This window comes from Bos grunniens, chromosome 15 (assembly GCF_055505025.1).
Source record: "Bos grunniens cultivar Pamir isolate PY7600 chromosome 15, Bosgru_T2T1.0, whole genome shotgun sequence".
Taxonomy (NCBI): Eukaryota; Metazoa; Chordata; class Mammalia; order Artiodactyla; family Bovidae; genus Bos; species Bos grunniens.
The window spans coordinates 32,930,970-32,943,173 of record NC_141179.1 but is presented as its reverse complement, the minus strand read 5'-3'; the positions used below and the strand labels follow the sequence as shown (position 1 = coordinate 32,943,173).

The window sequence follows — 12,204 nt, the reverse complement described above, 5'->3', positions numbered from 1 at the left end:
AAAAGAATACATTTGAATCAGTTCTAATGAGGTGGATGAAACTGGAGACTATTATACAGAGTGAAGTAAGCCAGAAGGAAAAACATAAATACAGTATACTAACGCATGTATATGGAATTTAGAAAGATGGTAACGATAACCCTGTGTATGAGACAGCAAAAGAGACACTGATGTATAGAACAGTCTTATGGACTCTGTGGGAGAGGGTGGGAAGATTTGGGAGAATGTCATTGAAACATGTGAAATGTCATGTATGAAACGAGAAGCCAGTCCAGGTTCAGTGCACGATGCTGGATGCTTGGGGCTGGTGCGCTGGGAAGGCCCAGGGGGATGGTATGGGGAGGTTGGGAGGGAGGAGGGTTCAGGATGGGGAGCATGTGATTTTTTTTTATTAAAAACAAAAAAAAAAAAAAAAAGAAGTAAAATGAAAAGAAAAAAAAGAAAAAAAAAAAAAATCCATATAGGCATAGCCCCAGCATGGCCTCCTATCTCCACTCATGATACCTTCTGCCTGCCTTCTGCCCAATAACATTATTGTCATCAGAAGCTAAGAAATCAAGGCAAAGACAGACATAAACAGATATTCACATAACACAGGAGAGAGGTGCTTTGAATTCCCAAAGTGGAGGCAGACTATCTAGTCTGCCCTCTCCTTCCCTTAGTCATGAACACAAGTCCCAAATCTTTCCCTAGCCCCAAACTCAATCTAAGTTTAGCTCCCTTCTCCCTGATGCTAGTCTAAGCACAGAGCCCACCCACCTTGCTTCCTTCTCCTGCTTTCCCTTTCAGTCACCCCCACCTTACAGCTCAATCACTTTTTATCCACGCACATAGTCCATACCATCTTTTCAACCAGTCTCTTCTTTGGCATCCTGTGGAATCCCGCTTAAAGAGCAAATTTCTTCATGGCTGCAGATCCTTGCCCCAGTGATGGAAAGTGCAGACCCTTTCCATCTCACTGTCAAATGGAAATGTGGCTTTCCTTTCATTGTAAATAGCCCTCAACCCTGTTTCCCAAAGCTGTTTTCTCTACCCTGACCCCAACTCAGAGACAGTAACATTTGCTTTCAACCTACCTTGCAGGGTGTTGTCCTGCAGCCGTCACCCAAAGAGCCCTTCTCCTTTGCAACTCTCTTCCCTCACTCCTCAATGTACCCTTCTAACCGTTAACCTAGAGCACATGTTCACCCAAGACTCCATGAGCACACTGTGCTTTTATTGATGACTGATGACCTAAGCCTCTCATGATCCTGACCTTCTCAATGTCAATGACTTTTACCTCCTTTCTGTTTCTCACCACCCCCCCCCAAAAAAAGCAGTGGCTCTCAAAGCTTGGTTCTTGGACCACTAGCATCAACATCACCTGAAACTTGTTAGCAAGATAAATTTCAGGCATCCCTGTTGGCTCAGTGGTAAAGAATCTGCCTGCCGATGAAGAAGATTCTGGTTGGAACCTTGATCCGGGAGGATCCAGCATGCCGCAGAGCAGTTAAGCCCCAAAGCCACAACTGCTGAGCCTGCGTGGTCCACAGCAAGAGAAGCCCCCACAGTAAGAGTCCCACGCCCTGCAACAAACAGTAGCCTCTGCCTGCAACTAGAGGAAAGCCGGCACAGCAATGAAGACAGCACAGCCCAAAATAATTTAAAAAAAAAAAAATACAAGTCTCAGGTCCAGCCTAGACCTATTGATTTAGAGTCTTTACGGGGGCAGGGATAGCAACCTGTGCTTTAACAAGCCCTCCAGGTGATTCTGATGCACAAATTTTGAAAACCCCTAATGCAGAGGTTGACCTCACTGTAGGTCATCCCCTCAGCTGGCGCTTTTTGACTCTTAAGAGCTCTGCTTCACCCATTTGTCATCATGTTTCCTATTCTCTCAACCTTGCTAATCTAATATTTGCCAACATCTGTAGGTCTAGAGCCTCTTCTGGCCTCACCTTTACCCGGTGTGAACTCTGGTCAGCGTTTCCCTGATGCCTCTAACCTTACAATAGCTACTTAACTGGTATCCCCTACCCCTTGGACTTTTGGCACAAGCTGTGAAATTGTGCTGAATCCAAGCTAGCCCTCTTACCTGGCTGCTGCTGCTGGTTTATAATGAGAGGATTCATTTCTTTTGAATGTGTTAATTTTTTCTTTGCAGTATTTCTAACATATATCCCCTTTCTTTAATACTGGCATTTCCACATTGTCTTTTACACTTTCAGCTAATGGTTTTGGTTCTTCCTAAGAAAAAGTTGGGGCTTCACCAGTGGCTCAATGATAAAGAATCCACCAGCAATGCAGGAGCCACAAGAGACATGGGTTTGATCCCTGGATCAGGAAGATCCCCCAGAGTAGGGCATGGCAACCCACTCCAACATTCTTGCCTGGAGAATCCCCATGGACAGAGGAGCCCAGCAGGCTACAGTCCATAGGGTCACAAAGAGTCAGACATGACTGAAGTGACTTAGCACACATGCATTCAAGAAAAATTCACCCACCCAGTTTTCCTCAAATTCCACCCATTGCTCTCCAAATCATCTTGATAGCTGCTCCTGCAGACTCTGAAGATGCAGTCTCCTTCTGCATTCTCTGAAGAACCAGCCTCCTCCTCTCTTATGCTGTGAATCTTCTGGCTCATGACTCCACCAGAACCTTGCTCCTCAAGGAATGCCAGAGGAATGCAGGGCCTCCGAGAAGGGAAGTTCAAGACCACGTCTCGCCAGAGGGCAGAGGGGGTTGTCAATGATTAACAGTGTCATGTGCCAGAAATAGATCCAAGATAACGAAACTGGAGAAAGGTTGTTTTGTTTGGGCCATTACTAGATAACTGGTTTCAGAATTGCTATTTTAGTAGAGAGGTGAGGACAGAAGACAGATTGCGGGAGGTTAATTAAGAGAACCAAGTGAGGGTGCATATGGCCCAGCATTAGGGGAAATTTAGCTATGCAGCAAAAATTGAAAGTTGAAATGTAGCTTTCATGAGGACTGCAGGCACAGTCTTCTCTCTGCCATTAGTGAGATCTGTTTGTACTGTGCCGCAGAAAAGCAGCCAGTCGAGAGGGACAGAATAAAGACACTGAGACGGGATAATAAAGGAGGAAGGGCGTGCCAGGGACCCAAAAACAGGGAATAGAGAGCAAAACTCAGAGAAGGCAATGGCAACCGACTTCAGTGTTCTTGCCTGGAGAATCCCAGGGACGGCGGAGCCTGGTGGGCTGCCACCTATGGGGTCGCACAGGGTCGGACACGACTGAAGCGACTTAGCAGCAGCAGCAGAGAGCAAAACTGGAGTCTATTCATCAGGATTCTTGGCTGCAAATGACAGTATATCTCCATCAACTAACTTGGGCCAAAACAGAAACAGACTGGCTCTCATGATTAGCAAGAGGAAAAGTATAAAAGGATACCCTGTACCCAGGGAGCTGATGTGTCCAGGACCACTGTCTCATCTTGGGTGCACTGCATGTGTATTCCTTACTGTCTCCCATGAAGACAAGCACTCATGGGAAGATGGCTAGGCTCATCCCTGGGCTGCTCTTGGCATTTATGTTTCCCACTTTTCCACCAGAAAAGAGAGCATTTCTCCTCAGCTCCAGTCAAATGCCATTGAAACTCTGATGGGGCCGATCTAATTTCCATGCCCAGTCCTATGGTCAAGGAAAGAGGGAGAAGACAGCGTGTTAGGGGTCATAATCCTCACTGCAAACATATGCAAGGAAGAGAAGGAACTCTTCTTCACTCTCCCACACAAGGTATGATGCCTTGATCTACAGACCAGGAAGAAATGAGCTATGGACAGACAGACACAACCAGTGTCAGGAACACAGGCATCTCTTCTGCCACCAGATTGGGTGTGAAGGTATATATGTGTGTATGTGTATTATATATAAAGGAAATCTCTGATGGCTCAGCAGTAAAGAATCTGCCTGCAATGTAGGAGACATGGGTTTGATCCCTGGGTCAGAAAGATCCTCTGGAGGAAGAAATGGCCACCCACTCCAGTATTCTTGCCTGGAAAATTCCACGGACAGGGAAGCCTGGTGGGCTACAGTCCATGGGGTTGCAAAGAGTCGGACATGACTGAATGACTAAACCACCACATATTATACACACACACACACACACACACACGTGCAATGCATGTATACATATGTATAGTTTTACAGTTACAGAAGTATATCCCAGGCCAGGTGCTCTGAAAGCAGATGCTGAGATTGTTTGGTTTGAAAGATGTTTATCAGGGATCCACACCTGTGAAAGGAAAGAAGCAGCCATATTTTTCAGAGGGCAAGGTAAATCTGGAATGCAGACCTCCTTCCACCCAGAGGAGCACTCAGGAGTGAGTGTTGCTAGTCAGAGTGCTCTGGCATCAGTTAGAAAGAATTGATGTACTGGGGCTCTTATAGCCCTGGGTCGCTCAGTCTTTAGATGAGGACTGTCCCAGGGAAGGTATGATCTCAGGGGAGGTCACACTATAACTGAGGCAGGCCCAGAAGATGCTGACAGCTGAAAGCGGCTCTCCGTATTCCGCATAATGGGGCAGTGAGTCCTTCCCTTAAAGAGGGAGCTCGATGGTGCATCTTCTCGTGTGCCATACAAAGAGTGGAAGAATAGGGGAGCCTCAAGGCAATGAACTCCTCTGAGTGACGCTATCAGGGACGATACACGTCACTGTACACTTGTCCAAACACATAGACGGTACAGCACCAAGTGTGAGCCCTAGTAAAAACTATGGACTTCGGATGACAGCAATGCATCAATGTAGGTTCATCAAGTGTAACAAATGCACTGCTCTGGTTGGGAGGCTATGCATATGTGGGGCAGGAAATGTATGGGAAATCTTTGTAATTTTCCTCTTCATTTTGCTGTGATCCTGAAATTACTCTTTAAAAAGTCTATAAATAATTGTTAAAGAATTTATAGGAAAAAAAAAAAAACTTATGTCAAATGCCCACAGAGCAGAGTGTGGTCCTTTTATTGTGTCAATGCTGGTATGAGACCAGCAAGGCTAAGCAGACGGTATCTGGACTGAAGTTAGCCTCCAGGGATTTCATAAAAGAAATTCTGAATTTTAACATGGCTAGGTGTCATAAATTAAAAATTCAAGCAAATTTCTTCAGGTGCCTCTCAACAAGAGGTGGAGTCTATGCCCCCTTCCCTGGAATCGAGGCTGGCCTGTAATGGTTTTGATCTCTAGAATGTGTCAGAGGAGACACTGTGTTGTTTCCAGATCTGGAGAAGAACTTGGTTCTGAGAGCCCTGAGGTGTCAAATGAGAAGTCCAATTACCTCAATGATAAGATCACACAGACAGGGCTTCCCCAGTGGTGCAGTGGTAGAGAATCTGCCTGCAATGCATGAGACATGGGTTTGATCCCTGGGTGGGAAAGATCCCCTGGAGAAGGAAATGGCAACCCACTCCAGGATTCTTGCCTGGAAAATACCATGGACAGAGGAACCTGTTGGGCTACAGTCCATGAGGTCACAAAAGAGTCAGACACAACTGAGCAACGAAACAACAAAGATCACGTGGCTTGGAGGACGTGTGGAAGCTCTGAAAATCTGCGGAACAATAATGACAAGAAAAACACAAGCTATAAGTGACAAGGTCACCAGCAAGGACTCACTGAATTCAGATGGCCTGGATGTGTGCCAGTCTATGTCATCAGCATTTTGAGGCCCTCTCGTATGATGCTGTGCCACTGAGGAGTGGAATCAGGGTGTACTCAGCCGTGGTGGATACCACCGCAGGTCAAGGAATTAAGACATTAAATGTTAATGGGAGATGCAGGAACGAAGACCTGGATGTGGTAAAATGGCGAATGTGAAGGTGGAGAGTCTTGGCATCTAGATGAAAGTAAAGATCAGCATCTCAGGGAGTGGTTGTAAGTAAAAGAGTTCATTCATCACTCATTTATTCATTAACAAATATTTCCTGAGTCTCTACCATGTGCCAGGTAGTATTCAAAGCTGCTTGATGTCTCTACATGAGAGTGAGCAAGAGTAGGAAGAGAAAATGAAACTAAGTCCGCTTAAGAGAAGTAGAAACTTGTGAACAGTATGGTCCTGCATCATCTATGGGATTGAGTTATGTGTCCATTGCCAATAAGAAACAAGGATTTATCTATGATCCAAAAGGATACATGCACCTCAAGGTTCACTGCAGCACTGTTTACAATAGCCAAGACATGGAAACAACCTAAATGTCCATCAACAGAGGAATGGATAAAGAAGATGTGGTACATATCTATAATGGAATATTACTCAGCCATTAAAAAGAATGAAATAATGCCATTTGCAGCAACAGAATAGACCTAGAGATTGCCATACTGACAGAAGTAAGTCAGACAGAGAAGAAGAAATATCTCATGACATCCTTTATATGTGGAATTTAAAAAGAAATGATACAAATGAACTTACAAAACAGAGAGACTCACAGACTTAGAGAACAAACTTATGGTTGCCAGGGGAGAAGTATGAGGGGAAGGTATAGTTAGGGAGTTTGGGATGGACATGTACACACTGCTTTATTTAAAATAGATAATCAACAAGGACCTGCTGTATGGCACAGGGAACTCTGGTCAATGTTATGTGGCAGCCTGGATGGGAGGGGAGTTTGGGGGAGATGGATACATGTATGGCTGAGTCGCTTCACTGTTCACCTGAAACTATCACAACATTATTAATTAGCTATACCCCAATACAAAATAAAAAGTTTTTTAAATAAGAATTATTTCCTAATTAAACACATTATTTTAAAAAAAAATGTGTATAAAGGCCCTGTTTGATTCCCAGTATAGTCTGGCCTCTGAAGTATACCATGTTCAGAAGAATTTTAAATAATTTTTTAATGGTCCAGGCCCTATACAGACCCTGTAGAAAACCTGACTCTGACCACTGCTATAAATCAAGAATGATTAACTTAACCTTTCTGTACTTCTGTGTAATTATCCATGGCAGATATGGTCCTGACCACTCCTATTCTGAGCACTTATTAATTCCACTTGCTCAGTAAACATTTACTGAATCCCCCACTTTGTGCTTGATGCTGGGCTGGGCCCAGTAGAAACAATGGCCATTAACACAAGGTTGTTTATCTTCAAGAAAACCTTCATTTTGTATGTGAGATCGGCCCATAATCTGTACCCACAATATAGCCAAGTATTAGGATTATGAAGACCTGCTATTCATAGTACATATTCAACTAGTCAGCCATACTGTTATTTTTGGAGAGACTGAAGAGAAGTTACATTAATTCAATGTCTACTAATTGCTCTTTATTTTATAGATCATCTCATTTACTCCTCACAAGAGTTCTACACAATAGATATCATTTGCCCCAGGCCCTAAGGCTCAAAAAAGAAAGCTAGCTACTCAGGGGTAGATGTTTAGAAAGGCTACACTATGACCCAGCAATCCCACTACTGGGGATATACTCTGATAAAACCATAATTCAAAAAGACAAAGACTCTCAATATTCATTGCAGCACTATCTACAACAGCCAAGATATGAAAGCAACCTAAATGCCCATTGACAGATGAATGGTAAAAGAAGATGCTGGGAATATATGAAGATATGGTGTGTGTGTGTCTATTTACACATACACACACACACACAGTGGAATGTTCAGCTCAGTCGCTCAGTCGTGTCCGACTCTTTGCGACCCCATGAACTGCAGCACGCCAGGCCTCCCTGTCCATCACCAACTCCCGGAGTTCACTCAAACTCATCTCCACCGAGTAAGTGATGCCACCAGCCATCTCATCCTCTGTCGTCCCCTTCGCCTCCTGCCCCCAATCCCTCCCAGCATCACAGTCTTTTCCAATGAGTCAACTCTTCTCATGAGGTGGCCAAAGTATTGGAGTTTCAGCTTCAGCATCAGTCCTTCCAATGAACACCCAGGGCTGATCTCCTTTAGGATGGACTGGTTGGATCTCCTTGCAGTCCAAGGGACTCTCAAGATTCTTCTACAACACCACAGTTTAAAAGCATCCATTCTTTGGCACTCAGCTTTCTTCACAGTCCAACTCTCACATCCATACATGACCACTGGAAAAACCATTGCCTTGACTAGACAGACCTTTGTTGGCAAAGTAATGTCTCTGCTTTTCTATATGCTATCTAGGTTGGTCATAACTTTCCTTCCAAGGAGTAAGCGTCTTTTAATTTCATGGCTGCAGTCACCATCTGCAGTGATTTTGGAGCCCCCCAAAATAAAGTCTGACACCGTTTCCACTGTTTCCCCATCTATTTCCCATGAAGTGATGGGACCAGATGCCATGATCTTCGTTTTCTGAATGTTGAGTTTTAAGCCAACTTTTTCACTCTCCTTTTTCATTTTCATCAAGAGGCTTTTTAAGTTCCTCTTCACTTTCTGCCATAAGGGTGGTTTCACAATAAACTGTGGAAAATTCTGAAAGAGATGGGAATACCAGACCTGCCTCTTGAGAAACCTGTATGCAGGTCAGGAAGCAACAGTTAGAACACTGGAACAACACACTGGTTCCAAATAGGAAAAGGAGTTCGTCAAGGCTGTATATTGTCACCCTGCTTATTTAACTTATATGCAGAGTACATCATGAGAAATGCTGGGCTGGAAGAAGCACAAGCTGGAATCAACATTGCCGGGAGGAATATCAATAACCCCAGATATGCAGATGACACCACCCTTATGGCAGAAAGTGAAGAGGAACTAAAGAGCCTCTTGATGAAAGTGAAAGAGCAGAGTGAAAAAGTTGGCTTAAACCTCAACATTCAGAAAACGAAGATCATGGCATCCGGTCCCATCACTTCATGGCAAATAGATGGGGAAACAGTGGAAACAGTGGCTGACTTTATTTTTTGGGGTTCCAAAATCACTGCAGATGGTGACTGCAGCCATGAAATTAAAAGACGCTTACTCTTTTGAAGGAAAGTTATGACCAACCTAGACAGCATATTAAAAAGCAAAGACATTACTTTGCCAACAAAAGTCCATCTAGTCAAGGCTGTGGTTTTTCCAGTGGTCATGTGTGGATGTGAGAGTTGGACTGTGAAGAAAGCTGAGTGCCAAAGAATTGATGCTTTTGAACTGTGGTGTTGTAGAAGAATCTTGAGAGTCCCTTGGACTGCAAGGAGATCCAACCAGTCCATCCTAAAGGAGATCAGTCCTGGGTGTTCATTGGAAGGACTGATGCTGAAGCTGAAACTCCAATACTTTGGCCACCTGATGCAAAGAGCTGACTCATTTGAAAAGACCCTGATGCTGGGAAAGGTTGAGGGTCAGAGGAGAAGGGGACGACAGGTGATGAGATGGTTGGATGGCATCACCAAGTCAATGGACATGGGTTTGGGTGGACTCTGGGAGTTGGTGATGGACAGGGAGGCCTGGCATGCTGTGGTTCATGGGGTCGCAAAGAGTAAGATACAAGTGAGCAACTGAACTGAACTGAGAACTGATTCATGTTGTTGTACAGCAGAAACTAACACAACATTATAAAGCAGTATAAATCAATAAAAAATTTTTTTTCCTTTAAAAAAGGCTGGACTAAGATCTCTCTCCCCAAGACCCAGCTATTCTCCAATCCCCTGAAGCTCCTGTGGTGCTACCTTTATCTGTGTATGTCTATCTCTTAGATTGGGTTGTATTCATTTTAAGGGTGAGAACATTGCCTAACTAATAACTTTCCTCCTATGCCAAATTATATATTTGCTGGTCAACAAACATACATTTCTTAACCAAAACATAGTACGAGTTTCACCAAAAGATGCTCCCTAGAAAAACGTAACTGGCATTGAGTTATTACTTGTAAGAGAAAAAAAAATGAATGAACGAGAGACTGTATGAATGAATAAATGAAGGCATGAATGAAGGCTGAACTTGCTCACAGCTCAGGGCCCTTGCATCTGCTGGTCCCCACTTGGGGATGGTTTCCCCTCACATTGCTCCATGACTTGCTTCCTCCACACTCTCTTCAGTTCTCAGCTCAAGTGTCACCTTATCAGCACCCCCTTCACTGGCCACCCTTTGTAAATAGCAACTGCCCCTCCAGCTGTCGCCTCCACATCCCTATCCACTCCCAGCTTTTTTGCAGCACTTACCACCCCCTGACATACGGTCTATCTGCCAGTTCCTCCATCCTGTCCCTCTGTGCAAGCACACACCCCACCTTAGCAGAGGCTTTTCCTGTCCTATGTGCTAATGTAGCCCTGGTGGTGTAAGTGTTCAATTAATATCTGTTCCAGGAATGAACGTGACCCTAAACACAGTCTGAAGAGATCAAATTCTTTCCTTATCTTTTCTCTTGTTTTGCCTGGAAAATGAAATACTTTTATCAACACTTCAAGCAGTGCTGTGTTCCAAAAGTATCGTCTTCCTATAAAAAATGCTATGAGGTTGTCTTTTATGTCTTTGTTCTGTGAAGAGAGGATGGGGTTTTGTTGGGATATGTTGCTACTTTTCCCATCTGCAGAAGCTGGAGATAAAATAGCATGTCCAGTCTCTCCTCAGTAAGTTGAAAGGTTAAAAGAAGTGCTTTCTCTTCCCTAAGAGGAAAGTGTTTTGACTCTCTCCACTTCTACTTTCCTCCTCGCGACCACTCGATTTGGGTGGTGGTTTGGAAGTTAAATGAAGGATTGTTTTAGCCCTTGTAATATTGGAAGAGGGAAAAGAAACTCTGAAGGTTAATGTTGACTCAAGCAGGACAAAAGAGGAACAAACAGCTCAATTCCAGTTTTCTCCGTCTCCTGCAGATAAATCACAATAAAAATTCTTTCACTATAAAAGAAGGCCCTTCACTATCTTATTCAGGCTTTTTTTTTTTTTGTCTTAGATAATTAGAGAAAGCACTCATTTCAAGATAGCACTGAAACATAATGCTGTAATAATATTCATTGCAGTGGAATTTTACCTTATGATAATATTATCTAGTGGCAACCAATCTCATTCCCCAACTCTCTATGCCTCTAATTACTTGGAGAAATATCCTAACATTGTGATGTTTCAGGGTAGGTCCTATGTGACTAGGGTGCTAACAGACTTTAATGCAGAACCTTTGGGATTAAAATAAACCATGAGCTACTGAGCACATACTCAAAGCTGAAATAGTAATAACACTTTATGTGACATTTCACTTTCCTTGCTTTATTGTCACCACTCCCTGCATTAGAAAAAAGTCAGAATTGGAAATTTTCCCCAAATTGCAGGTGAGGTTCCAAGATCAACATCATTTTATGGTCACATAGCTAGACAGATACAGCCATAACCCAACCTCTGGTCTTTGGGCTCCTGTGACCTCCTTGACTTGCTCTAAACTTGCTCTAAACACATAAAAAGGGAATCTGTGGCATGGACTGCAGACTCTCCCCTTTGGGATCTGACTGCTGGATCTCCAAGTCAATAACATACCACAAAGTCGACTATATTGGAAAAAAGAAAAATTTGTGGAGACAATCGAAGATGAGAGCAAAAGTGGGAATTGTGACCCCTGTGACTTCTGGAGAGAAAGCCCTAAATCAGGGACTTCCCTGGTGGTTCAGTGGCTAAGTTGCCATGCTCCCAATGCAGAGGACCTGAGTTTGATCCCTGGTCAGGGAACTAGGTCCCACATGCCACAGCAAGAGTTCGCATGCCACTACTAAAGATCTCACGTGCCACAGTTAAGACCCAACTTCTCGGGTGGCTCAGTGGTAAAGAATTCGCCTGCCAAGCAGGAAACACAAGAAATGTGGGTTCAATCCCTTGGTCAGGAAGAGCCCCTGAAGTAGGAAATGGCAACCGACTCCAGTATTCTTGCCTGGGAAATCCCATGGACAGAGGAGCCTGGAGGGCTACAGTCCATGGAGTCACAAACAGTTGGACATGACTGAGCACCACCACCACAACCAAATAAATAAATAAATATAAGAAAATAACAAAAAGAAGAAAGAAAACCCTGAATCACATACTGAACAGAGGAAAGTACAAGTCCCCAAATGAGCTAGCTGCCAGAGGAGTTTGATTTCAGGACTAGCCAAGTATTTACTCTGAAACCCTCATGGATTTAGCAATAAATCATTGTTTCTCTTTTTAAATTTCTTTCTCTGCAAAGAGGAGTTATTTCCTTTATGATTAATAGTTCCCTGAAACTATTCATGTGGGCGCATTTCTTTATCGCCTCTCTCTTCTCTCGCTCTCCCTCCCCCCCTCCTCCCTCCTCTCACCTCCTTTCTTCCTCCTTCCCCCCTACTTTGTTCTCTCTT

General features: G+C 43.8%; 1 long non-coding RNA gene across 3 annotated transcripts in view; it reads right to left on the bottom strand.

The window, feature by feature from the left end:
- Positions 1–6,247, bottom strand: part of LOC147357621 (uncharacterized) — a 109,367-nt gene extending 103,120 nt beyond the window's left edge. For all 3 annotated transcript variants that reach the window (XR_015141466.1, XR_015141467.1, XR_015141468.1), the window contains exon 1: positions 1,077–6,247. This is a non-coding gene — a long non-coding RNA (uncharacterized LOC147357621). The remainder of the gene's footprint in view (positions 1–1,076) is intronic.
- Between the last annotated feature and the right edge of the window lie 5,957 nt (positions 6,248–12,204).